The sequence below is a fragment of the Lutra lutra genome, chromosome 3, assembly GCF_902655055.1.
Source record: "Lutra lutra chromosome 3, mLutLut1.2, whole genome shotgun sequence".
Classification (NCBI taxonomy): domain Eukaryota; kingdom Metazoa; phylum Chordata; class Mammalia; order Carnivora; family Mustelidae; genus Lutra; species Lutra lutra.
Window position 1 is genome coordinate 76,602,084 of NC_062280.1, and position 24,970 is coordinate 76,627,053.

A 24,970-nucleotide genomic window follows, 5' to 3' on the forward strand; every position below is an offset into this window, starting at 1 on the left:
TTGGAAAAGAAAAAAAAATTAAATTAACTGCAAGACTAAAGAATCATGGGGAGAAAGCCATGAGTTCCGTGCTTTGCTTTGTCCTCCTCTGGAATTCCGCTGCTCTCGTTGGTATTGAAACTGCACTCCTTGCTAGGTGAACTTGGTCCTGGCTGGATTTTTTGTTGATCTTCTGGGGGAGGGGCCTGTTGTGGTGATTCTCAAGTTTCTTTGCCCCAGGCGGAATTGCACCACCCTTACCAGGGGCTGGGCTGAGTAATCTGATCAGGTTTGCTTTCAGGAGCTTTTGTTCCCTGAGCGCTTTCCGTAGAGTTCCGGAGGACGGGCATGAAGATAGCAGCCTTCCAACCTCCAGCCTGGAGGAGCCGAGAGTTCGGGACCCCACTCCTCAGTGTGCCCTCAGAGAACAGCACCCATTTACTCCCGTCTGCCTGACCTCTCTGGCCGCGCACCGAGCTCACCGAGCCTGCAACAGGTTCAAGGTCCGCTCACTCCTCGGCTCTGTCTCTGTAGCCGGCTTCCCCGCTCTAATATCTGTATACTCTGCGACACTCAGCCACCCCTGATCCTTCTGTGACCCTGTGGGACCTGAGGCCACGCTGACCCAGCGTGGGCTTCACCCCGGTTTATCCTCTGGAGTGATGTCCCTCAGCGGAACAGACTTTTAAAAGTCCTGATTTTGTACTCCGTTGCTCCGCTGCTTGCCGGGAGCCGGCCCCTCCCCCCGCAGTCTATCTTCCCATTGCTTTGGATTCACTTCTCCTCCAGTCCTACCTTTCAGAAAGTGGTTGATTTTCTGTTTCTAGAATTGCTGTTCTTCTTCTCTTCAATCTCCTGTTGGATTTGTAGGTGTTTGCAATCTTTAGATAAGCTATCTAGCTGATCTCCTGCTACCTGAAGTAGTCTCAGCCTGCTACTTCTCCACCATCTTGACTCTCCCCCGTTCCATAAATTTTTTATTAAGAATATGTGAGTCCTGAGCGGTATCCTAGAGGATCTCTTGTGTTATAAACACTTGCCTCCCTACCTTGTTGTGTAGAACCAACACAATTGTATTAGTATTCTTATTGCTGCATACCAACTGAACCATAAATGAGCAATTTAGAACAATATCCATTCATTATCTCTCAGTTTCTGTGGGTTAGTACTTTAGGTACCAGTTAGCTGGTAGTCTGCCCATAGTCTCACCAGGTGAAACCAAATTGTCACTGAGACTGTGATCTTATCTGAATTCAGGGTTCTCTTCTTAGTTCATTCAGACTATTGGCCGAATTCAGTTCCTATGGTTTTAGGACCAATGTCCCATTTATTGACTGAGGAGGGGAGAGGATCACTGTCAGTCTACAACTGCTCTTAGGTCCTAGGCATGAGGCTGTTATATAACAATGTGACAGGTTTTTCTTCAGCTCCATCAAGAGAATCTTACTCCAGTCTGCTGCAGCTGAGTTTTATATAATGTAACCTAATCAAGGGAGTGCCTATCTAATCATATTTGTAGGTTTTGCCCACATTCAAGGGGAGGGAGTTATAATAGCATGTGCAGTAGTGAGTGGGAATTTAGGAGCTATATTAGAATTCTGCTAACGACACAATTTTCTCTTGGTAGTCAGAATAAAACGTTATACCCACTACTAACTAGAGTTACTTCCTTTTTTGCTGATTCATTGTCATGAGGAGTGGCCAGGTGGCAGTTTTACCTTCAGTTTTTTTGAACTGTTGCTGCATCCTCCGTTAGAAGCATTCCTTTCTTTGGAATGGAGATCTCTAAACTAGTAGTTCTCAAATCTGTAGGTGAAAGAAACAAAAATTTTGCTAATGGATCACGAGGAGTAATAGGGAGAGGAGCTATTCCATCTTCCATTCCTTGCATCTGCAACCAATGAACTTGGCTATGGAGGGAAAAAACCCAGCATCACAAATTGGTCACTGATTCAGAGCATATACTGTATGCTGAAAGACATTACTCCAACCCTACAAAGTGTTACCATCCAGTTGACACTGTGTCCAAGTCTTCCCACTGATTTCAGGAAACAAGATCAGGGAATTCAATGAGCAAAAACCCGTTGTTGCTTTTTAGTTAGTGTAAAATATGTTTCTTGGATGGAAGCAATGCTGTGTGGAATACCATGCTGATAGATAAGTCATTCTATAAGTTCACAGATGGTGGTTTTGGCTGAATCCTTCTGGTCGAGGATGGCAAATTTGTATCTAGAATAATTGTCTTCTAAGGTGAGAGAAGATTCCTGCCTCTTCCATGAAGGAAATGGTTCAAAATAATCAACCTACCATGAGGTGGCTTGTTCTCCTGGAGAATAGTATACCCTGTTGGATCTCATTGTTAATCTCTGCTATTTTCAGGTTCAGTACTCATCAATGGCTTTTGATAGAGTGGCCTTTGTAAGTAGAGGTTCATGTTGCTAAGTTCATAAGTAAACTTTAGTCTTTACCCCGTGACCATTTTATTCATGAACCAGTGGAGCAAAGCCAGGAATGGCTAAGGAAAGAGGCTGGCTGACATATATAGAATGAGTACTCTTATACATCTGATTATTAAAATTTCTTCTGCTAGAGTCCCTCTTTAGTTGGCACTGACATGATACACAAATATCTTCATACTCTGGCTTATTTTCAGAGGTCCATTTACATGCTTCTTCCCCAGAACTTCTTTTTACCAAATCCAATCATGTTTCCACCAAACCTTAGCAAACAATCAGTCCTTGTCTAAGAATTAGCATAGATCCATACCCATCGACATCTCTCATTCTAAGCAAAAGAGATAAAGAAAACATCAGATTCCTTGCTCAGAATTGTAAAATTCTGAAACCCCTGCTAGGGCTTTTCCTTAATGACTGCCCTCAGGGCCACTCCCATAACTTGGTGGTAAGTCAACAATCAGTTCTTGATAGATGGTCATTTCATTTTCAAGATAATCTGGTGGCCTGTTGTTAAGTATATATTCTCTATTAGGAACCAAAAAAAAAACTCAGAAGCTATTTTTCAAAAAGAGAGTAGCATCTGCAAAGTATGACACAACATAGCTCCAAAATCTTAAAGTTGGGTACTTTTTTTTTTTTTATCTTTATTGGCTTTATAGTGGTTTCATTCAGCATTCCTACTGCCACAAACACTTCAACAACCATTGGATCTGGTATATTATGTGGTCTAACTAGCAGAATAACTTACAAGGAATCTTGGATTTTTTTTTTTTGTACATATCTTTTCTTGTTTGAACCCTACTCAAAGCTTGCAGTCTTTTGGATTGCTCAATAATTGTGTCATTCACCCCACCACAACCAGGCTGGTCAAGTACCCCATCCCTCTATACTGCAGCTGCAGCTTGCTTCACTTCAGCTGGGCCAACCAAGCACCCCATCCACCTCTGCTACAGGTACAGCCTACTCTGCCACAACATAGCCTACACAGTGGATGTCCTTTGAGTGCCTAACTCTAGTGCCAGTGGGGATTGTATTCTGGGCCTCACAGGTCTGAAACAATCTGAGAGACAGTCCTGGGCAGGCTACCACACCCAGAGCACTCCACAAACTATAGACTGAAACAAACCTCCAGTCTTCAAGCAAAAACAAACCCCTGTTTTCTTGTTCTAGAGCTTCAGCCTGTGGAGCAGCCTTCAAGGTTGCCATGTATACAGAGGCTACAGAACCCCCTAGGGAATATGGGCAGGGGGATACCATATTAGTGCCCTCCCTTAGCCTCCCACCCCTCACCCTTATACCTTCTTTAAAGGAACTTATACACACATTTTAAGCCACAATTTTGACAACTCTAACCCAGTGGATACCACTAAATCTCCATTAAATCTGGAATTCAGCAGAGTTTATAATTGTGGACCTATAAGAGTGTAGGTACTACATACCTTAAAAGTGTTGCCTGAAGATCTGTCTTACAGTTAACCTGAAACTCGACACTATCTGGAATCTCTCCCTTTGGAGCACTGACAAGACTTGGCAAATCCCAAACAACTGGGACCTGTCAAGAACAAATCAGACTATTCAGATAATAACAACGGTCTGAAAAACAACTAAAACCTAGCTCAAAGTTGAAAGATAAGGTTCATTTTTTACACAAGGACACCTCTTCAAGATTGGGAAAGGTAACTGTTTCACCTAATACATGGAAGCAAACACAGAGAATTAAGGAAAATGAGGAGACAGAGAAATATGTTCCAGATGAAAGAAGACAAAACCTCAATAAAGGACCTTAATAAATGAAGATAAATAATTTACCCAATAAAGAATTCAAAGTGGTGGTCATAAAGATGCACACTGACCTCAGGAGAAGAATGGATGAACACAGTGAGAACTTCAACAAAGAGATAGAAAATATAAAAAACATACCAAACAGAAGTCACAAACTGAACACTGGAGGGGATCAACAGCAGACTAGATGAAGTAGCATGAATCAGCAACCTGAAAGACCGGGCAGTGGGATGCACTCAAACAGAGCAACAAAAAGAAAAAAGAATTTTAAAAGTGAAAACAGCTTGAGGAACATGTGGGCCATCAAGCAGAATAAGACCCACATTATATGGGTCCCAGAAGGAAAAGAGAAAGAAAGTGGCAGAAAAATTATTTAAGAAATAATGACTGAAGACTTTCCTAACCTGGGGAAGGAAACAGATATCTAGGTTCCAGAAGCCCAGAGAGTTCCAAATAAGATGAACCCAAAGAGACCCACACCATGACATATTATAATTAAAATGTCATAAGTTAAAGACAAAAAAAGAATCTTAAAAGCAGCAAGAGAAAAACAACTTAATAAATACAAGGGAGCCCCATAAGACTATAAGACAATTTTTCAGCAGAAATTTTGCAGGGCTGAAGAAATTGGCTTGATAGATTCAATGTGCTGAAAGGAAAAATTTCCAACCAGGAGTACTCTACCTGGCAAGGTTATCATTCAGAATTCAAGGAGAGATAAATAATTTTCTAGAGAAGCAAAAGTTAAAGGAATTTGTCACCACTAAACTAGCCCTATAAGAAATGTTAAAAGAGATTTATTTAAACTGGAAAAAAAAAAAGGTACAAATAGTAACAAGAAAATACAGGAAAGTAAAAACCTCACTGGTTAATGCAAATGATAATGAAGGTAAGGGATTAACCATTTATAAAGCTAATATGAAGGTTAGAAGACAAAAGTAATAAAGTTAACTATAATTAGTTAAGGGATTTGGAAAATATAAAGATATGAAATATGATATAAAAACAAGAACATATGTGGGAAATAAAGACCTAGAACTTTTTAGAATGTTTAAACTTAAGATTCTATTAACTTAAAAGAAATTGTTAGATATAGAGGATGTTATATGTGAGTCTCATGGTAACCACAAAGCAAATATCAATAGTAGATACACAGAACACAGTGAAAAAGGAACCTAAACATAACACTAAATAAAATCACCGAAGCACAGGGAAAAGATCAAGAGAGAAAAGAACAGAGAAGAACTACAAAAATAGCTAGAAAACAATAAACAAAGTGATATTAATTACAAACTGATCAGTAATTCCTTTAAATGTAAATGGACTAAATTTTCTGATCAAAAGACATAAGGTGACCATATGGATTAAAAACAGAAAACTTATCTATGTGCTGCCTACAAGACACTTCACATCTAAGGACACATGCAGGCGTAAAGTGAAGGGATAGAAAAATATGTTCTATGCAAATGGAAATGAAAAGAAAGCTGGTATACCTATACCTATGTATAGAAACATACAATTTTTTAAGAATGAATCATAAAGAAATAAAATAGACTGATTATTAGCAAGGACATTATATCAGTAATCAAAAACACCTCAGCAAACAGAAGTCCAGCTGTGACTATTATTATGATTCAAGTCAGACACATTTTCTCCATTCCTAGGTAATTTCTGCTTCTATAAATTAAATAAGACTTCAGTAGTTTTTCCATTTTAGTATATCATACTAAATTGTCAAATGCCAGAGATCCCTACTGAAACCATTTCAATTATTGCTTTGGCTCTGCTGCCTGTTACAATAGTCTTGCTTATCTTCCCTTTTTAAGTTAAGAGAGCTTCATTTGTCACTTGCCATATCAACAAATTCAAGCCAGTCAAACAAAACATTCCCTCTACCACAGCTCAACACTCTAATAAACCATATTTACTCAGGTTTCTGTTGATTTTTAAAAAATGACAAAAATATTGCAAATCTTTGTGTGCATATGCTACTTATTTTGAACCTGAGCACTTGGGGCCTGGCAGGACTTAAGTCTGGTTGTAGGACTGGGAGCAGGGAGAGTTGGTCTTGATTGAGTAAATCCCTGCACAATCACTACCTCAAGGGATGCCATTTCCATATTTGGACAAGGTGAGAATAGAAGATACATAGGAAGATCGGCACAATCTAGGGAGTCAGCGTTCTGGACTTCAGAATCTGCCCATCATATTTTTTAAGCATCTTACTCTTTCTCAATTAATGCCTTTACTGTAAGGTTGGGGATTAATTGAGGCTATAATTCAGACACCTAGTGGATTAGATTTTGGGTTTTGTTTTCAAAAATCTTAATATGCAATTAAAGAAATAAGGGTGACTTTGGGGGGGCAGATAGAAACTGTTTGTTTTTACCTGTTTTTGTGACATAAATTGATATCCTAAGCCCCTCATTTTTTTCATCAAGTTTTCTAGTGCACTTAGAACAAACAACGAGTTCATTTTACTTTTATTTGTATTAAATTTTTCTAAAAGAGCAAATACTTGATCACCCAAAACTTTTCCTGCTATAGGCCTTTCAGTACAGATATTAATTTAAGTGATATTTTTGCCACTGCATGTTGCAGAATACCAGAGTTTTCTTTATCACTGTCAATAGTTTCATTAATGCCTTCATTACTATTTAGTCAAAAAACTCACTCTTTGTTCCCATTCTTAAACTTCTGTTCCCCTGGAGCCACTCTTGGTCCCAATAATGTTGACAATTAGTGTCAGTCAAGAAAGTAGAACCACTGTAAGTATTATGGAACAAGGGATTAATTATTGGATAAGAATTTACACAGATGTAGTAGATGGAGAAATAAGAGTATAAAGGGTAATTTGGAGATCAATGAAAACAAATCACAAACCAGTAGTTTTGAAGCACCAGCACAGATGGATAAATTAGTGCTTGTCAGGGAATACATAAAGCCAGGTATGTCCACCTGCCAGTGTCAAACGGTGAAAGAAAGACAGCTGCAGAAAGAAGTCTATGGAAGGTTTTTGCCTCTGTGACTGGTAGTGGGCTGGGTATTACTGCTGATTAGAAATGCTGGTAGTAAAACCATGGAGTGAGGGTGAGTAAGAAGCTAAGATCTTCTGCACCTCTGCATTTATTTTAGTGTGGGGAAAGCGAAGACAAGGTGGAATCTGCTGATAGCTCTGCATCTGTCTCTATCTCCAGTCATGCTGACTTTTAGAGTATACCCAATACCATTTCATTTTTACCTTCCTAGTCTTGGGGTATTCTTATATTGGCCACCTCTCGCTGGGAAACTTAAAGGGGAAAAGGATTCTGAGAAACACAGTTTCAGATTGGTCATGTTGATTCAAGATAAAACTGCCACACTCTTTGTGAAGACTCCCAGCTTCTTATTTTTCCAGTGCTGAGTGTGTAGACCACATGTTGATATAGTAATATCATAAGATCAAAGTTTCTTGGAATGCTGAGGGACTGCAGAAAAGACACCTGTCCTGGAGAGTCACCCAAACTATAAAAGACTTTGTGAGAGAAAAATAAACAAACATCTATTTTCTTAATCCAGGTAGATCTGGGGGTTGTTAAAGCAGACAGCCTATTCTGATTAATACACCCCTCCTTCTCCTACTTTAAAGGGAGAGAAATTTAAGCAAGATGGTTCCTATTTGGAGTTTGATGGAAGGTGTATTTTGGCAATCGGAAGAATTCATGCTTTTTGAAGAAGACAGTTACTAGAAGGCCTCTGTGGGAGAAAAACTCTTTACAATGAGTGTGGATGTAGTGTTTTGGAGTGAGTAGTACTTTGGTGTCCCTTTTGCCATCAAGCAAAAGGGGTTGCCTCTATATTGTGATTTTGACTCTAGAGATGAAGGTGGTATATTCCAGAACAACCATGCCCCAGACTATGCTGAAAACTTCCAGTGTTGTTCAAGTGCTGGATGGCATCTAACTCTGGATCCAGCTAACTGAACTCCACTTTATCCCAGTGTATGTGGATGTAGTGTTTTGGAGTGAGTAGTACTTTGGTGTCCCTTTTGCCATCAAGCAAAAGGGGTTGGCTCTATATTGTGATTTTGACTCTAGAGATGAAGGTGGTATGTTCCAGAACAACCATGCCCCAGACTATGCTGAAAACTTCCAGTGTTGTTCAAGTGCTGGATGGCATCTAACTCTGGATCCAGCTAACTGAACTCCACTTTATCCCAGTGTTGTTTTATCCACATTCCATTTCTTCACTGTTTCTTATTGCTGCTGCTTCTTTACTTGCTCCATTGATTGCTTCTGTTTTCTTATTCTAAATTTCTACTCTCTGAGTTCTTTATCATGCCTTATATCTTTGTCTTATATAGAGGACTCTCACATGTTCTTTTTTTTTTTTTAAAGATTTTATTTATTTATTTGACAGAGAGAGATCACAAGTAGACGGAGAGGCAGGCAGAGAGAGAGAGAGAGAGAGGGAAGCAGGCTCCCTGCCGAGCAGAGAGCCCGACGCGGGACTCAATCCCAGGACCCTGAGATCATGACCTGAGCCGAAGGCAGCGGCTTAACCCACTGAGCCACCAAGGCGCCCCTCAAATGTTCTTTATTAGTCATTATATCCTTCTTGAATTCTTCCCTCACATCTCCAAGTAATGTATAAATGTTTTTTGTCATTTTGATATCCCACTATAATATCTAATTCAATATCTTTAAAGCTAAATTCTTTCACTTTAAATAAATTTGTTTCTTCCTCATTTTGATTTTCCTATTTGTTCATAGTTACTGTACTTGTCTAGTTAACTAGGTTAGAAACCTTTCTTGACCTCTCATAACCAGTCAGTCATAGTCTATAAATTTTCCTCATTTATCTCTAGCCCTTAAATTCCTTAAGTGATCAATAAGTGAGAACGAGGTTAGTGAAAATCCTATGGCATTTGAACATGTTTGTACATTTTTATTGACTTACACATATAATTTAAACTTCCATCTAAAGGTAAATTTCACTACTTTATGTTATAATACAATGTGTTTGGCATTCTGACCTCAAATACAGAATGTTTAATCTGTTCTCCAGTAAACATATGTAAAAACAAACCAGACTTTAAGAATATTTGTTTGAAGTGTTAACAAAAAAGTACACATTGATCTATGAAAATATAAAATTTAAAGTCAGTTTAAACAAATTTAGGAATAAGTAATAACAAAAAGATCTTGATCTTTGTTGAAAAAACTTGGACAACTTATTAAGTGTAGCAATCAAGTCAAATAGAAGTTTTTATGTTATTTATTATGTTATCTGGAAAATATGGGGAAAATAATAACTTGATTTTGAAATAATAGTCCTGTAAGAATTTTTAAGACACAGTAATATTTAACAGCCAGAGAAAGTTATGGAATTGCAGTTATAATAAAGTTGCAATATGTTTTGAGATAATGGAAGATTCATTCACAATTCAATAAAGACTTACTAATGATAATACTAACAGTATTTCATTGAGTTCTACTCTTTTATGAATCCAGCCCTTGTTCAGAGAACTTCATTCTTAATGATACCTAAAAGACCCTCTAGGTAATCATTTAACATTTATGAATTTGACTTGAGAGGTGCCCTGTTGCAACTGCTTCTCTTCGGATTCTTTTAAGGCTTGCTAGCTTATCGGTCCCACTAATGTCTACTTCATTCAACTTGGTGCAAAATTTGATTCTTGGCATTTGGTGTTCTGTTTTCTTGTCTTTCTCAGAGTAGAATCTATAGAGATCAGATTTACAAAGGCACCATTGTCCAGAGTTTAACATCTAACTATCAGTAGATTTCTTGGATTTATTCTATCACAATCATTTGCTAAGCAATCTCCATGTGCCTAATAATAGGCTGGTGCTAGGAAGATTAAATCAAATGAGCGAGTATATCTACATTCAAAGAGCATAAACTGTATGGAACAGATATATTTTAAATCAAGTACTACAGTGTAATATGTCAAATATTATTTTAGAAATAGAGTGGAAAAGCAGGGTCAGCGCATAACATGTAATAGGTACTTACTAAATATTTAATACATTATTAATTAGATGTTTAAATAAATAGCAAATAAGTTAATGGATGGTAGATGCTTAAATTTGTGGATATAATTTATAATTAGTGGATGGAGAGAAGGAGCATAACAAGCTTCAGAAAGGATAGGAGGCTCAAAATGAATTTTAAAGACTAAAAAGATGTCAGGAGCAAAAGAGGGATGTATATACTCAAGGATATCAGAGTAGGAATGAAATACAGAGAAAATATTAAAATATTGCATTGAGGTAAATTATTTCAAATGGATGGAGCAAAGAATTAATATTGGGTTCTGGTTGGAAGTTTGAGACCATTATTTCTAAATTTGAACTTACAAATTTTTCCTTCAAATTGTTCTTCCTTGTGATTCTCTTTTTAAAAATGACACCATCAACTAAACAAAAAAATGTATATATTACCTCCCCCCTAATCTCCTACCTCTAATTAATTATTTTACCCTTGCTGCAGATTTACCAACTAATTATCTCTGAGTCACTCTTCCCTCTCACCTTCTCTGTTACATCCTCAGTCAGGATCTCATATCCTCATTCCTTCCTTCCTTCTTTCACAAATATTTACTGGTGATACATGTATATATATATTCATCTACATTGCTATCAAAGTGGCATTTCAAATCTGTAAATTTGATGATTTGATAAATTTGATGATCTCTACTCATTTATTTAAAAGAGGCCATCAGGAATCGTATCATAAAGAGCTTCATAGATTAAGCTAAAAAGTTTTAGATTTTACTCTGAAATCTAAAGGAATCCATTGAAAGATTAAGTTAAGTGGAAGAGTGACATGTCTCTATTTGCATTTTAGAAAGGTTGCTCTGAAAGCACCAAAGATGGTACCCTGGAGAGCATAGTAAAGGAATGTGTGAAGGGAGTAGAGCTGGTGAAAGATACTGTGAAGAATTGCCCAGAGATAGATATATTTGGGGAGAGTGAAGTCACATTAGCCAAAGGAAGATGGAGTTTTATAAAGAAGGAAGGTCACAAAAAGATTTTTTTATTCCATTAACTGTCCTCAAGAAGGCGCAGGCTGTCACCAATATCTGTCATTCCATCTTCCTTTGGGAGTAGTGAGGAAATTGAAAAGGGTGAGAGTTCCCATGTTAGGGTTTGAAGCTGAAATGTAATCAGTGTCAGAAAATGATTCTCTTGTACTCCACTGCTTTCCATTTCTTGACACTTTGGCTTGTCAGTCAAGCTTATGGAAAACTTAGTGTGCAGAAAAGAACTGTAGTTTGTAAGGCCAGTCTTGTTACTATCTTTGTGATATCATACCCTGTTACCATCCACCACTCCTTGTTATTCTCTTTGAACCATGGTTGGCAATTCATATTTTGCCTCAGAATGATCTGTAATAGGTGAAAAGAAGACTACATTCAATAATCTGTCTACTATGATGTATTATAAATGTATTCTCTGTTCTATTCACCATCTCAGTTTGTATTCATTTATATAATTCAGTGAGTTATATGTTCAGTCAAATTATAATAGAAAGTGTTCCAGATAACGCAATGCCAGCAGCAGTAGAAACATGACCCAAATTTTCACAATCAGAACAACCTCTAATTATTAAATTGCTGAGGAGAAGTAAGTGCCCAGAATAAATTTGTTTCTAAATTAAATTTCCAAAGAATTAAAATATAAAGTTTAGCTCTCCATCATGTTTTATTTTGCTGATTTTCAGTTGAGTTGGGGTTTTAAGTCAATGAGTTTTCCTTCAGCAGCTATAATCGACAGTGTCTTTTAAGACAGTGTCTTCCACTGGGTCTTTTAAAGGAGCCTGGGAATCAGTAGGACACACTGGATCATAGCAATCCTACTTATTTACCCATATGACTGAGAAAGCACAGAAATCTGTAGGTCCCTTAGCATTATTTTAGCAAAATAATATAATCAGGGTTTAGAACATAATATTATCTAAAATCACTACAGATGTCAGCCAAGGAGCATGTATTTAGAGGTATCTGGAGGATAGATAGATTAAAAAATGGTAGAAATGGTAGAAATACTTTGGTTTTAGCTTCTCCATGAAATTGATACGTTGGCTATGATTAGTTCCCATTTCAGCAAAACCAGTATTTTCATAGTTGCAAGAACAGAAGTCCAGTGAAAAACACTAACCTATGCCATGTGCTTCTTTAAAATAACTTTTATTACTTTCATTTTTAATTCCTTTGTTATTGGTTCATCTTTGTGATTCCTGTGGCACATTCTCTATCACTTATATTCCTCTTTAAGGAGGACTTAACTCCCCTCCCCTCATTATGGGTCATCTAGCAGTAGCTAAGAAATAGGATAGGGTGTGGAACAATCTGTTAGATTTCTTCTAGGGATGCTCAGAACTGCAAAAATCTCAACCTCTATAGATCAGGTGATACTTACTTCAGCCCTATACTTCATATTCCAGGCTTAGATGCCTCCCAACAGCATATGCGTAAAAGATTGTAATAGGTCCCTTTCTTGGTTTTAGCAAATATCTTATTTTATGTGGGACCAAGTCCCAGAAAAAGTGGTAGTGTCTCCCTAATTTAAATTCCCAAAGGGAGTTTTTTTGACCTTAGGAAAGGACACATTTTCTCACTTTAGATCAGATTTCTGCTTCTTCCATTTGAATGCTCTAAAATGTTCATCATGAATGCTAATATGAATCCCTTTCCTGCTTAAAACTGTGTTTCTGAGCGCAAGCCCACCAGTGAGAAGTGTTCCTAATGCTCCAACTGGCCACTTGCTCACTTGTACTTTATAAAGTTGAGCTACATAGCCTAAACCTGTTAACACTCTGTAGACTCAGGCAGACTCTAGCCACAATATAAGCCTCTGCTGATTTCGAAGGTCAAAGAACTCAGTAGCCACTACTTGTTAAAGGTAGTCATTTCAGACACATTAGAATGTTCAATCTGGCCATGTCCTATTTTGATTTAAATCGGTGAAGTCCTAAATCTACTCTCATAGTTTTCCAGACAATGCATCTTATGTTGGGGGATTAGAGTAACAATTAACCACATTTCTTCACTAGTTTAATGTATTCTGAATTGAAAAATACACATAAGAGCTAGATAAAGATATCAGCATTATTTGTTGACAAACAGTTGTTGATATCCAGCAATTATTTGTTGGATTGGAAAATTTGCCTTAGGCCAGACTGGGTTGCCTTCCTATTTCCTCCTTGAATGATACTACACTTTCCACTAGCAAGAACAATGGCTGGAAGACTATAGGTTTTACCTTCCACACTGCTCTGCTGAGTTTTGTACATGGAAGAAGCGGGATAAAAGAATTAACAATAAAGCCTGCAAGAGGCAACTTAAAAAACAAACAGGTCAGTTTCCATGAGAATAGTTATTTTTACTTCATTAACTCTGTTTATTATCAAGGGTGCTTACCAGTATTAGGGGGATTTGGGATATGATGGGTGAAGATATGAGCAGTGGTTTTCTTCCCGATATTTGTACCTTATTTTTCTTAAAGATTTTATTTATCTGTTTGAGAGAAAGAGAGCAGGAGCAGGGGGAAGGGGAGGGGCAGAAGTGGAGGTGCAGAGGAGGAGAGGGAGGAGCAGAGAGGTAGGAGCAGAGGGGGAGAGGGGGGGTAGAGAGGGAGGGAGAATTAGACTCCCCACTGAGCAGGGAGCATGACTTGGGCCTCCATCCCAGGACTCTGTGATCATGATCTCAGCCAAAGGCAGACGCTTAACTGACTGAGCCACCACCCAGGTACCCCACTTCCTACTATTCTAAGAGAATGGATATTCTTGCTTTATGACCTGAGACAGGTATGCGATGACAAGATGATTCTGCCTGCAGAAGAGATCACAATATCAAATATTGCACAAAAAGATCAAAATCGAGGTAAAAAAAGATGAGGACAGAAAAGCATTCATAGATTCTAGCATGGTAGAGTTTATTGTTCATCTTAGAAATATGCATTTCTGTAGTGTAGTAATTCTCATACTTTAACGTGCTTCAGGGTCACCTGGGGGGCTTACGAAATCACAGATTGCTGAGCCCCAGCTTCTCAGGAGCTTTCAGTTACGAGATCTTGGATGAGGTGAGATGAATTTGCATCTCCAGCAAGTTCCCAGGTGATACTGATGCTGCTAATTAGGGAACCACATTTGGAAAATCACCACTGTAGAGTGTTGGAGGACTAAAGCCAAATTGTAATTGTGGAATGAATGTCCAATGAGAAGGTAGAAGTAAGGTACATGAACTATTCTTTCAATGAACTTGGCTATGAAGAAAAACAAATAAATGCTGGAACTAGAGGTTAGATGGATTTCCTTTAAGTTATGCACATATGTTATTTCCACACCCTGTATTGTAATTGAATTAGTTCTGTCATACATTTACAACCAAACACCGTTGTGAACTATTTTTTTTTCTTGTAGTGGTGGTATGTGCGAGATATCTTCAGTTTGCTCTGGCAAGTCAACTCTCTATTTTTTTTTTTTTTTACCATGCCCAGGAAATCCCTTGCCGTCTAGCTTCCTGCTAGGTTTAGCCAATGGGGATCTCTATCAGAGATCAGAGGGAAGGAGCATGGTAGTCATTCCCCTTGTTTCCCTGCCAGGTTGTCTTGTGCTGGCTCTTGACAAAAAGCTACTACTTCTCCCAAAGTGGGAGAAATCTCTAATAGATTCCCTTCTTTCAGATTCTTTTAACTGTTGTCTCATCTTATTCCCATTCTATTTTACCCTACCCATATCTTTATTGTAAGTAGTCCTTTAGCAAAACTTCCTTGAATTCTCTTATTTTGAGTATATCATCTGGAATGCTGAGATATATAGAGGTGCGTGTGTGTGTGTGTGTGCGCTTTCATGCATGTGTATATGTGTCTTTCTGTTCATATCTCATAGACTTTCATTCAGGTCACAACCTTTCCTCCACTTTCAGTCTATGTAAGTGAGGTAGGAATGACGCATCTCCAGATCTCAGAGTTGGCAAGTTGCCTGGGTATGTTGGTATGTTCTCTGGCCACCGTTCAGCCCAGGGAAGGGCACTTGCTCTAATTTGGTTCAGTACAATCCAGCCCCTAGACTAGATATATTTGATATACATGTGATGGCTAAGGTAGTATTATGTAAGCATGGGTCTCCTGTGATCTTTATCATTACTTGAAGAGAAACTGAGTAGGAATGAAGGCCTACAGATGACAATGGAGTAATAAAAGGAAGAGAAACAGATTCCTAATGATATCTTTCAAAAACATAGACTTATTTTGGCCATTCTAACTGGTGTAGGGTGGTATCTCAATGTGGTTTTAATTTGAATCTCCCTGATGGCTAGTGATGATGAACATTTTTTCATGTGTCTGATAGCCAGTTGTATGTCTTCATTGGAGAAGTGTCTGTTCATATCTTCTGCCCATTTTTTGATATGATTATCTGTTTTGTGTGTGTTGAGTTTGAGGAGTTCTTTATAGATCCTGGATATCAACCTTTTGTCTGTACTGTCATTTGCAAATATCTTCTCCCGTTCCGTGGGTTGCCCCTTTGTTTTGTTGACTGTTTCCTTTGCTGTGCAGAAGCTTTTGATCTTGATGAAGTCCCAAAAGTTCATTTTCGCTTTTGTTTCCTTTGCCTTTGGAGACATATTGTGAAAGAAGTTGCTCTGGCTGTTATCAAAGAGGCTACTCCCTATGTTCTCCTCTAGGATTCTGATGGATTCCTGTCTCACGTTGAGGTCTTTTATCCATTTCGATAAGTGTGTGTACGGTGTAAGAGAATGGTCGAGTTTCATTCTTCTACATATAGCTGTCCAGTTTTCCCAGCACCATTTATTGAAGAGACTGTATTTTTTCCACTGTATATTTTTTTCCTGTTTTGTCGAAGATTATTTGACCATAGAGTTGAGGGTCTATATCTGGGCTCTCTACTCTGTTCCACTGGTCTATGTGTCTGTTTTTATGCCAGTACCGTGCTGTCTTGGTGATCACAGCTCTGTAGTAAAGCTTGAAATCAGGTAACGTGATGTCGCCAGTTTTATTTTTGTTTTTCAACATTTCCTTAGCAATTCGGGGTCTCTTCTGATTCCATACAGATTTTAGGATTATTTGCTCCAGCTCTTTGAAAAATACCAGTGGAAGTTTGATCAGAATGGCATTAAAAGTATAGATTGCTCTAGGTAGTATAGACATTTTAACAATGTTTATTCTTCTGATCCAAGAGCATGGAATGGTCTTCCATCTTTTTTTGTCTTCTTCAGTTTCTTTCATGAGTGTTCTGTGGTTCCTCAAGTACAGATCCTTTACCTCTTTGGTCAGGTTTATTCCCAGGTATCTTATGGTTCTTGGTGCTATAGTAAATTGAATCGATTCTCTAATTTCTCTTTCTGTATTTTCATTGTTAGTGTATAAGAAAGCCACTGATTTCTGTACATTGACTTTGTATCCTGCCACGTTACTGAATTGCTGTATGAGTTCTAGTAGTTTGGGGGTGGAGTGTTTTGGGTTTTCCATATAAAGAGTCATGTCATGAAAAAATGTTCATCATCACTAGCCATCAGGGAGATTCAAATTAAAACCACAATGAGGTACCACCTTACACCAGTTAGAGTGGCCAAAATCAACAAGACAGTAAGCAACAAGTGTTGGAGAGGATGTGGAGAAAGGGGAACCCTCTTACACTGTTGGTGGGAATGCAAGTTGGTGCAGCCACTTTGGAGAACAGTGTGGAGATTCCTCAAGAAATTAAAAATAGAGCTTCCCTATGACCCTGCAATTGCACTACTGGGTACTTACCCCAAAGATACAGATGGAGTGAAAAGAAGGGCCATCTGTACTCCAATGTTTATAGCAGCAATGGCCACGGTTGCCAAACTGTGGAAAGAACCAAGATGCCCTTCAATGGACAAATGGATAAGGAAGATGTGATCCATATACACTATGGAGTATTATGCCTCCATCAGAAAGGATGAATACCCAACTTTCGTGGCAACATGGACGGGACTGGAAGAGATTATGCTGAGTGAAATAAGTCAAGCAGAGAGAGTCAATTATCATATGGTTTCACTTATTTGTGGAGCATAACAAATAACATGGAGGACATGGGGAGATGGAGAGGAGAAGGGAGTTGAGGGAAATTGGAAGGGGAGGTGAACCATGAGAGACTATGGACTCTGAAAAACAACCTTAGGGTTTTGAAGGGGCAGGGGGTGGGAGGTTGGGGGAACCAGGTGGTGGGTATTGGGGAGGGCACCAATTGCATGGAGCACTGGGTGTGGTGCAAAAACAATGAATACTGTTATGCTGAAAAGAAATTAAAAAAAAAATTTAAAAAACCCATAGACTTAACTGGAAGTTGCTATTTCTAAGTTTAAATATTTATTTGCTTAGACCATTTCCAGTTGAGTTCTGCAATTTGCTTTTTGTTCTTTTAAGATTTACTTATTTGTCAGGCAGAGAGAGAGAGAGCACAAGCAGGGGAAGCTGCAAGCAGAGGGAGAGGGAGAAGCAGGCTGCCATTGAGCAAGGAGTGCCATGCGGCACTCAGTCCCAGGACTCTGGGATCATGACCTGAGCCAAAGGCAGATGCTTAACGACTGAGCCACCCAGGCGTCCTGAGTTCTGTAATTTTCACAGAAATTGTTCTGACTGACATATTCCCTATTCGTCCCTTGTTCCTTGTGTATTCCAATTTCTACCTTTTGGCTCTCTCCATAATGCTTTTTTGAACTTTTTCTAATTCTCTAGATTTTTCCTAAGTCTGCCTTTCTCTGCTTCAAAAGGTATATTTGTATGTATATATTCTCTCTTGGGCAATCTTATAAAAAGTATATTAAAAATATGGTTTACCCTGAGGAAAAAAAATGATCTCAAAAAGACATTGGTGGTGGAGTTAAAACACTATATTTGCAAACTTACTGATACATTTGAGGCTTTAAGATAGAAAAGATTCAATCGGTGTCATTTTAAATCTATAGACCTTGAACCATAAAAGTACATGAAATCATTATGGGATTACTTCAAAACTATCCTTTTAAAAATAGTTTTTACTACAGCTCTGTTGGTTAACCTACCATATCTTGAACTAAAAAGATAATAAGCTAAAAATGTGATAAACTCAGGCAATAAGACATTAAAGGTATAAAATATAACAGCAAGAGAGTAAAGTAAGAATATTATCATGGGGGTACCAGATAAAAATTAAGTGTCAAAATGGCATAGGACCATGGTGCCTTCCAAATGGTGACGCTTCCTGCCACTGCTTAGCAACATTCACCAGGTGCCAGAAAAATGGAAATATATGTCTGAAGCTCCAGAATTTGTTAACACCTTTAAATGTACTCTCTAGCTCACTAAAAATGCATTTTAAAAATATGTAAAATGCCGCTGTTTGAAATGAAGGAAAAATTCATTCATTTAAAGTAGCTTTTTAAAAAAAGCCTTAGCTCATGTTTATAAAACCTGACAAGTACAAAGAAGAAAATTTGTTAATGCCCAGATTTTAAAAAAGGAACAATGGATGAGAAACAATATGCCATGAATTTGAAAAATATTTTAGCATTTCAAGATGTATTTTTTTTAAATGCTGGATATTGAAGTTTCCAAGTAAATAGGAAGTTATTAATAGCTTCTTGTCAAAGTGTGTCCTCCATAATTAGTAACTTCATTTGCAGATATTTATTTGCAGTTGCTTCACAAGCTTCCACCCTTTTGTGTTTTATCCACCCACACTAATACTAGGAGTGATCTGGGGTTCCCCAAGGAACTGACATTGGCTCCAGACGTCCTCTCCCGCCAACAGCCCCCGCCCGCCCTCCTCTTTATCTCCTACCAGCAGCTGATTTCAGCAGCTATTTGTGACTCCTGGCAGAGGCAATTCATTTATGCTTTGGGGCAGCTGCTTGGGGTGGCAAGTGTTTCCTTGGACAGCTGGAAAGAAGATAGGCTTTACCTACAGCTGCTCCAGAGATCTAGATTTTCACCAGCTGTAGGGGAGTACAGAGATCCCACATCCCCTTGTCTATAATTCTGTCACTCTGAAAACTTGGTCTGAGCTACAATTCAGTTCTTACTCAGAACATTGTCTCCAGTTCTACCAATGATGGACAGAAGGTGTCAGGAAATTCAGGCAGTGAATGCACACAGGAAAATGTGTTTCGACTATTTCTGTCCTTTCAAAAATAATGATTTTGCCCACTTGGATGTCTGGGTGATTCAAAGTGATGGGAGGAATCACGCACTGATATCTTTGTGCTTAGCACAGTGGCTCTCAGCCTTGGCTGCTCATGGGAATCACCAGGAGCTTAAAACCATATGGTGCCTAGATCCCACTCTCAGAGATTGTTTCAATGGCTGGTGGCAGCTTAGGCATCAGGATATTAAAGCCATCATGATGGTCATGAGCAGCCCAAGTTGAGAAAGTGCATTAGCCTAACTTGTTCTCTGAAATTGTTCTCAGAACCACCCTTTTGATTTCTCAGTCAAATCCAGGACATCCTCCTTTGTCTCACCTGAACTCTTGCTTTACACCTGTTTCTTCCCATAATATCAAGACATTGCTTCTTTTGTGTCTACAGTCTGCCAGAGATTTGTAATAAGTTAATAATCCCTAAAATCAACAAAATAAGAGGGTATGCTTATTTTATTTTTCCATTCTCTTGAGATTCTTTTTCTTTTCTTTCTTTTTTTTTTTTTCCTGCCCATCATGTCTTGCCCTCGTTTAGAAGGAAGCTCTTAACAAAATGAGGAACTCAAACAAATAGTGGCTTAGACATTATCTCCTTTTTAAGATGATGTTCTACTTTGGTATGTAATAATTCTCAAAAAAAAAATTGAAAAGCTTAAGTAATTAAAAATGCCCTTTAGTACAGGTAGAGCAGGGATGATAGGTCCCAGAGGATGCCCTGTGCTTACCTGTAATTCGGAAAAATTAAGCAATAAAGGAGAACGTCTGTGATCTTATGAAGAAAACAGAAAGTTTAATAAACAAAAACAGCTAGCAATTAGGAATTAGTAAAAAGTAATTATCAGGCAATGTTCTCAGCTTTTCTGTGCTCTCCTTAGGCTCTAAAAACAAAGCTATAACTATACGAAACAAGAATGACTTTTTTAAAAAAGATTTATTTTATTTGAAGATAGAGGGAGAGCACGTGTGCATGCCTGTGCATGTGGGGGCGAGGGGCAAAAGGAGAGGGAGAGAAAATTAAGTAGACCCCCAGCTGACCACAGAGCCAAAGGCCAGCTCCAGGTCAAGATCCTGAGATCATGACCTGAGGCAAAATCAAGAGTTGGAGGCTTAAAACCAACTGAGCTGCCCATGTGCCCCCAAACAAGAATGACTTTAATGTCTGTCTGACCTCTCCTGTTTCCTTCCTCAGTCATTATTAGGGGCTGGTATTTCCTGAGAATGGGTCTAAAAGATTTAATAGATAAAGCTTTCTCATTGCCAAAGTGAAACAGAGAGTTTGCCCGAGGATACTGGGAGTAAGTATCTTTTCCATGCCTAACCTAACAAAAAGAGAGGGAAAAAAATGAAGTGACAATAGGTATTTTCATTGTTGAAGTTACTTAGATAACATTTCTATACCTTTTGCTTCCCAGTATAATTTAACCCATTAATTCATTGTGCTTTTTTGTAGCTAGAGTCAAAAAAGCACAAAAAGAAGCATTGATTATATACTAGGAAAGCTTCATGAAAAAGTCCCACCTTATTCTAGAAAAATCATCTTGAGGTAGGGTAATCAAATGCATCCTACAGATAAAGTAACTGAGGCACAGGGAAATTAAGTAACTTGTGGCCTGTCACTCAGAGGACAGTGGCCTCACAGAAATTTAAATATAGAGCTGCCTGCACCTAAGTCAAAGATTTTCTAATTCAAGAACTAAATCTTGGATTCCAAGTCTGAGATGTTACACTTTGGTGATACACACTGTAGGTATGGCTTTGTGTTTTAGAGATTAAACTTTGGAGACAGATATAGATAAGGATGTCAATCCTGGGCTCTATAGACAATAGCCTCTTTAAGTCTCAGGTTTTTTATCTAGAGAATGGAATTCCACCTACTTATTTTATGGTAAAATTGAATCTTTCATAAGGAATCAATAAGGTATTATAAATGAAACACTTAATTTGAGCTGGCAAAGAGTAAATATTCAGAAATGGTAAAAATGGTTTTCATATTGATAGCTTTTAGTCCTTAGCATCTAAAATAAGCTAACTATGTTTTTGATACTGAAAATATTTGATAGTCTTGCTCTGAGCTTTAGCTATTCATTCATTATTCAACATATTAATTGAGTATCTACAATGGGCCAGACACTGTTTTTGCCACTGAGAATACACCAGTGAACACAGCAGATGAAAGTATCTATTCTTGTAGATCTTACATTTGTGGACTAATTATCTTGCCTTTCTGTTAGCCACAAGACTCAAGTAACTATTAGAGCATTAGCTATTTAAAACAAAGTCCAGCTTATCTTTTCTATTCTATTTGATATCAAGTATTTCAAAGAGATTTCATAATTTTAGCCATAGATAAAGTATAAATTTCAGGCATGAAAAGATTAAGTGTTGCTAACAGCTATCCCAAATTAACCCATTTAAATTTCTTCAGCTTAGAAGAGGTACTAAAATCAATTAGTACCATATAATGGGGACTTCATAACTATTTTATTCATTCTCTGGATCTTTCACCTGAAACCATCATGTTTTAAAATATGGAGTCAATTGATTAAGCATGGTGTAATATTCGCAGCACACTGGAAAGTACTCTAGTAGTTCAGCCAGGAGCAAGACAAAAATGAGGCTCTTGAAAGCCAAGTGCAGCAGTTGATAGTCCACAGATGGAGGTGGCGTGTTATCTGGCATTTGGAGTTTATTGTTCTATTATCAGAGCAGCAAAGGGCAGGGGTAAGTATTGGATGGATATAGATTAAATTAAGGGACTGAAAATCTGAGGGTTAACACCTGCAAGTTTTGTTTGTTCTTCCTGTGGTTTCCATATACACTTCTGTCTTTTTCTTTCTCTTGATGCTGCAGGAATTAGAGGATAGAAAAAATTTGAACCAATCTGAAAAATGTTAGAGGATCTTGTAAAGAATTTTGGGAAGAAATCCAGGGAGGTGAAATAAGGTAACATTGTTTTGTGTAGGTTAGGATTATGCAGTTTTTCAAAAGGGTTTTGAAAATTTTTGAAAATGTAAATTCTAAGACAACTTAAATGACTCCTTGCCTGGACTGGACTCCTTGGGGGGTCTTCTGTCCAACATGTACAGTGGGGGTACTGAGTTCCCCTTTCTTAGCCTGTGCCTGTGTGTATAACCATTTTGAATGGTTGTTAACATGTTGCTAAATGATCAAGCTAAACAAAACAAAACAAAACAAAAAAAATCTGTTACTAAAGGAAACAATCAATGCTGTAGATATACTTTGAGAGGACTAGGATAAGAAAGGGAAAGAGAACAACTCTTTATGTTACGTAATTAAAAATACTTAATTTTTTTTAAAGATTTTACTTATTCATTTGACAGACAGAGATTGCAAGTAGGCAGAGAGGCAGGCAGAGAGAGAGGAGGAAGCAGGCTCCCTGCTGAGCAGAGAGCCCGATGTGGGGCTTGATCCCAGAACCCTGGGATCATGACCCGAGCTGAAGGCAGAGGCTTTAACCCACTGAGCCACCCAGGCACCCCTACTTAATTCTTTTTTTAAAGGAATGTGCAGTATGGTTTCTATTTGCAGTGACAGCCAGAATGGATTTAATCAACGGCTATGTTGATTGTGCTATATTTGCACCTGCAAATCAACTCTCCTCCATTCCCCTCATCCTGCCAGAGGATCAGTGCTAGATGAACTACTTGCCTTCTGGCTTCGAGGCATGATTGGCCAATGGAAATCCACAAGGGAGAAGCAAAATCCAGGTGGTCTCCTGGGCTCCTTCATTGTGGGGTTGCCTCAGACTAGCCTTATAAAGGCTTCAGAAGGGTGGGTGTCAACATAACCTCCTCCTTGGGTCTTGGTAACCACCCTTTCTCTTGCCCCTTAAGACCAAGAATATAGAGCACCCTGCTGTTGGTTTTCTTGCAGTATGCTCTCACTTCTTTAAACAGGCCCTCTAATTTCAGAATTATTTATTCTCTCCCCTCCTTTCCTGCTCTCTCTCATCTTCCTCTCTTTGAGCTCTTCTGGGAGATTTCTACTTTTACTCTAGCATTCACCTTTCCCTCTGCTCCATAAAGACAAAACTCATAATGCCTTGAGGCATAAATCACTGTTGGTCTCACAAACCATTTTAATCTCATTCTTCTTTTCAGGGATTGCATTACACATGTACTTGTGATCTAGATGTGACCACTGAAGCCTGAGGAGAAGACTTCCATTAGAGAGTTTTGGGGACACTGTTTTCTTTCCAATAAAAGGAGACTTTATAAAAGGCAAGTCACCCTCATTAGGATAGATACCAATGTGTCTTTATGTGGCATTGGGAGCTGCTACCCCCATCTTCAGCCATGAGGAAGACCTTCCAACATACTGTATATGACAGCAGAAAGGTGGAGGGCACCCAGGCCCTCGTTCAGGCCATTTTGCCTGTGACTTTCAGCCCTGAAACCACCTGCCCTGTTTAGTACAGTTGCACACCATTATTGATTAAATGACTTACAATTATGAATGTCATTTGCAGCTCAAAACATCCCAACTAAGAGATTTATTTTTCTGAATAAAAGTCATCTGGAAAAAATGTTTAACTTGACAAATACCACTTCAAACTACTCTTAAAAACTGTGGGTGGTCCATTAACTTAGAAGAAGTGGGCAGGAAATCAGGAATTACAGTTCGTTCTTTTTTTTTTTTTTAAAGATTTTATTTATTTGACAGAGAGAGATCACAAGTAGGCAGAGAGGCAGGCAGAGAGAGAGAGAGAGGGAAGCAGGCTCCCTGCTGAGCAGAGAGCCTGATGTGGGGCTCGATCCCAGGATCCTGAGATCATGACCTGAGCCGAAGGCAGAGGCTTTAACCCACTGAGCCACCCAGGCACCCCTTATAGTTCGTTCTTAATTGTGTATATACTCCTATGGTGTAGACATGGTTAAGAGGAAAAATATCTAAACCTAGTTCCTTGAAAAGATTATTTTAGATAAATGAGTAAACCTGTAACATGAAAGCATTTCAATGATAACACAACAATGATAACACTAAAAATTATCCTACGGTCTGGTTGTCAAAGAAAACCAAAGCTCATCTTGTCTTAAATATTTAATTACACATGTCATTGGCAAGAAAACAATCAGAATGGAGATATTTTGGAAGTAGAAATAATTATATCATATGGAGGGGGGGAGATAATGACTTGTTTTTGCAGGTGGACTTAGCTACTCCCTGAAATGAAAACGATGATAATTCTCCTCCCCTGAACTACAAGTGTTCCCTTTTTTCTTGTTTAGAAACTCCTTTCTCTTCTCTCAGCCTATATCAATTGTATCAACCATGATCATCTTTGGAGTATATGTGTTCCAGTAAACTCTTTCTCATCCCTAAAGGGACTGTGCTGTCTTCTTACTGCAAGCCAGAACATGAATTCACTTCTTCTTGTCTCTAATGGCACTCAGACTTAAGGACCTGGAGGAAATGCCTAACCTTCTGGTATTAAGATGAAAATTCAACATTTTTAAATCGCCTAAGTCCTTGCAGGTCACAGTCCCCACAAGCTTCTCCAGCTTCGTTCTGTCTCAGAGCGAGAGATCTGGCCATTTGAACACCTCTCAGCTTTCACCTTG

General features: G+C 38.4%; 1 long non-coding RNA gene across 1 annotated transcript; it reads left to right on the forward strand.

Annotated features, from left to right (window-relative positions):
• Positions 1-355: 355 nt before the first annotated feature.
• Positions 356-24,118, forward strand: LOC125095817 (uncharacterized). The gene is made up of 4 exons (XR_007125956.1): positions 356-482; positions 18,680-18,686; positions 21,814-21,823; positions 24,105-24,118. It is a non-coding gene; the product is annotated as an uncharacterized LOC125095817 (long non-coding RNA).
• The last annotated feature ends 852 nt before the right edge of the window (positions 24,119-24,970 follow it).